At 31.7% G+C, this 3,227-nt stretch overlaps 1 non-coding gene across 1 annotated transcript; it reads right to left on the bottom strand.

The window, feature by feature from the left end:
- Positions 1-2,853: 2,853 nt before the first annotated feature.
- LOC112745110 (small nucleolar RNA R71) lies at positions 2,854-2,961 on the bottom strand. Its single transcript, XR_003173054.1, has one exon. It is a non-coding gene; the product is annotated as a small nucleolar RNA R71 (small nucleolar RNA).
- Between the last annotated feature and the right edge of the window lie 266 nt (positions 2,962-3,227).

Here is a 3,227-nt window from a genome sequence, read left to right as displayed (position 1 = left end):
ATAAGCTTGCCATGGAAGGGAGTAGGAATGATTGGATGAAGACAGTAGGAAAGCAGAGGTTCAGGAGGAATGAAAACATCTCTATACGCTTATCTGAAATTCTCACCAATGAATTACATAAGTATCTCTATCCTAGTTTATATTTTAATTATGTTTTAATTATCAATTCTCTATAACCATTTGAATCCGCCTGACTGAGATTTACAAGGTGACCATAGCTTGCTTCAAGCCGACAATCTCCGTGGGATCGACCCTTACTCAAGTAAGGTTTATTGCTTGGACGACCCAGTGCACTTGCTGGTTAGTTGTGCGAAGTTGTGACAAAGTGTGTGAATTACTTTCCGAGCACCAAGTTTTTGGCGCCGTTGTTAAGGATCACAATTTCGTGCACCAAGTTTTTGGCGCCGTTGCCGGGGATTGTTCGAGTTTGGACAACTGACGGTTCATCTTGTTGTTCAGATTAGGTAATTTTATTTTAATTTTAAGCTTTTTGTTTTTATTATTTTTATTTTCGAAAATTCTTCAAAAAAATTATATTTTTCAAAAAAATTTAATTTATGTTCTTCAGAATTTTTAAGAAGGAATTCTAGAGTTTCATGAAACATGTTGAAGCCTGGCTGGCTGTAAAGCCATGTCTAATTCTTTTGGACCGAGGCTTCCACTCATCAGCACAGAAGCAAGTTGAATGAAGTATCAGTTGTTGTATGTCTGATTTGTATCTGCTAAAGCTTGGCTAGCCATTGGCCATGTCTAGTGTTTTGGACCGGAGCTTTCACTGAAAGCTTGGCTGGCTAGTAAGCCATGTCTAATTCCTGAACTGGAGCTTTAGACTAACATTGCAAGATTCCTGGAATTCTTATTAAAAATTTTGAAATCCTTATTTTTCTTTTCCAATTAATTTTCGAAAAATACCAAAAATTTTAATAAAATCATAAAAATAAAAAAAATAATTTGATGTTTCTTGTTTAAGTCTTGTGTCAGTTTTTAAGTTTGGTGTCAATTGCATGCTTATCTCTTTTTTGCATTTTTCGAAAATCCATGCATTGCATTCTGCATGATCTTCAAGTTGTTCTTGGTAAGTCTTCTTGCTTGATCTTCATATTTTCTTGTTTTGTGTCTTTTCTTGTTTTTCATATGCATTTTCAAATTATTAGTGTCTAGAGAATAACAATTTTTAAGTTTGGTGTCTTGCATGTTTTTCTTTTCTTAAAAATTTTTAAAAATATGTTCTTGATGTTCATCTTGACATTCAAAGTGTTTTTGGTGTTCATCTTGACATTCAAAGTGTTCTTGCATGCATTAGTTGTTTTGATTCATAATTTTGATATTTTGTTTCAATTTATTGTTTTTCTCTTTCATCATTAAAAATTCAAAAATAAAAAAAAATATCTTTCCCATTTTCTCATAAACTTTCGAAAATTTGAGTTGACTTTTTCAAAAAGTTTCTAAATTTAATTGTTTCTTATGAGTCAAATCAAATTTTCAATTTCAAAATTCTATCTTTTTCAAATCTTTTTCAAAAATCAAATCTTTTTTCATTTTTCTCTCATAATTTTCAAAAATTTCAAATTGATTTTCAAAAATCTTTTTCTTATTTTGTTTCATAATTTCAAAATCTTTACTAACAATTAATGTGATTGATTCAAAAATTTTTAAGTTTGTTACTTGCTAGTAAGAAAGGTTCAATCTTTAAATTTTAAAATCATATCTTTTTTTTTCTTGTTAGTCAAGTAATCAACTTTAATTTTCAAAATCAAATCTTTTTAAATTTCTTTTTCAAATCTTTTTCAAAATAAATTTCAATCACATCTTTTTCAAAATTAATTTCAAAATCTTTTCTAACTTCTTATCTTTTCAAAATTTGATTTTCAAATCTTTTTCAATTAACCACTTAACTTTTTGTTTGATTCTTATCTTTTTCAAAAGTACCTAACTAACTCTCTCTCTCTAATTTTCGAAAATCCCTTCCTTCTTTTTCAAAATTCAATTTTAATTAACTAATTGTTTTAAATTTCAATTTAAATTAATTTCATTTTTCTTTCTAATTTTCAAATTTTAACTTTAATTTTAAAATAAAAACAAAAATATTTTTTTATTATTTTGTTTAATTTTTGAATTCTTCCCTCTCTCATCTCCTTCTAATTATTTATTTATCTACTAACACCCCTCTTTCACTCAAAAATTCGAACCCATTCCTCTCTCCTGTGTTTGGATTCTTATCTTTTTCTTTTGCTACTCTTCTCTTCTTATACTTACATAAGGAATCTCTATATTGTGACATAGAGGATTCCATATTTTCTTTTGTGTTCTCTTCTTTTTCATATGAGCAGGAACAAGGACAAGAATATTCTTGTTGAAGCTGATCCGGAACCTGAAAGAACTCTGAAGAGGAAGCTAAGGGAAGCTAAAGCACAACTCTTTGGAGAAAATCTGACTGAAAATTTCGAAAAAGAAGGAGACATGGCCGAAAATAATAACAATGCAAGGAAGATGCTTGGTGACTTTACTGCACCAAATTCCAACTTACATGGAAGAAGCATCTCAATCCCTGCCATTGGAGTAAACAATTTTGAGCTTAAACCTCAATTAGTTTCTCTGATGCAACAGAACTGCAAGTTTCATGGACTTCCATCAGAAGATCCTTTTCAGTTCTTAACTGAATTTTTGCAGATCTGTGATACTGTTAAGACCAATGGGGTTGATCCCAAGGTCTACAGGCTTATGCTTTTCCCATTTGCTATAAGAGACAGAGCTAGAATATGGTTGGACTCTCAACCTAAGGATAGCCTGAACTCTTGGGATAAGCTGGTCACGGCTTTCTTAGCCAAGTTCTTTCCTCCTCAAAAGCTTAGTAAGCTTAGAGTGGATATTCAAACCTTCAGACAGAAGGACGGTGAATCCCTCTATGAAGCTTGGGAGAGATATAAGCAACTGACCAAAAAGTGTCCTTCTGACATGCTTTCAGAATGGACCATCCTGGATATATTCTATGATGGTCTGTCTAAATTATCAAAGATGTCATTGGACCATTCTACAGGTGGATCCATTCACCTAAAAAAATGCCTGCAGAAGCTCAGGAACTCATTGACATGGTTGTAAATAACCAGTTCATGTACACTTCTGAAAGGAATCCTGTGAGTAATGGGACGCCTTAGAGGAAGGGAGTTCTTGAAATTGATGCTCTGAATGCCATATTGGCTCAGAATAAAATATTGACTCAGTAAGTC

The sequence above is a fragment of the Arachis hypogaea genome, chromosome 14 (genome assembly GCF_003086295.3).
Source record: "Arachis hypogaea cultivar Tifrunner chromosome 14, arahy.Tifrunner.gnm2.J5K5, whole genome shotgun sequence".
Lineage (NCBI taxonomy): Eukaryota > Viridiplantae > Streptophyta > Magnoliopsida > Fabales > Fabaceae > Arachis > Arachis hypogaea.
The sequence above is the reverse complement of the archived record's forward strand: the minus strand, read 5'-3'. Positions and strand labels throughout refer to the sequence as shown.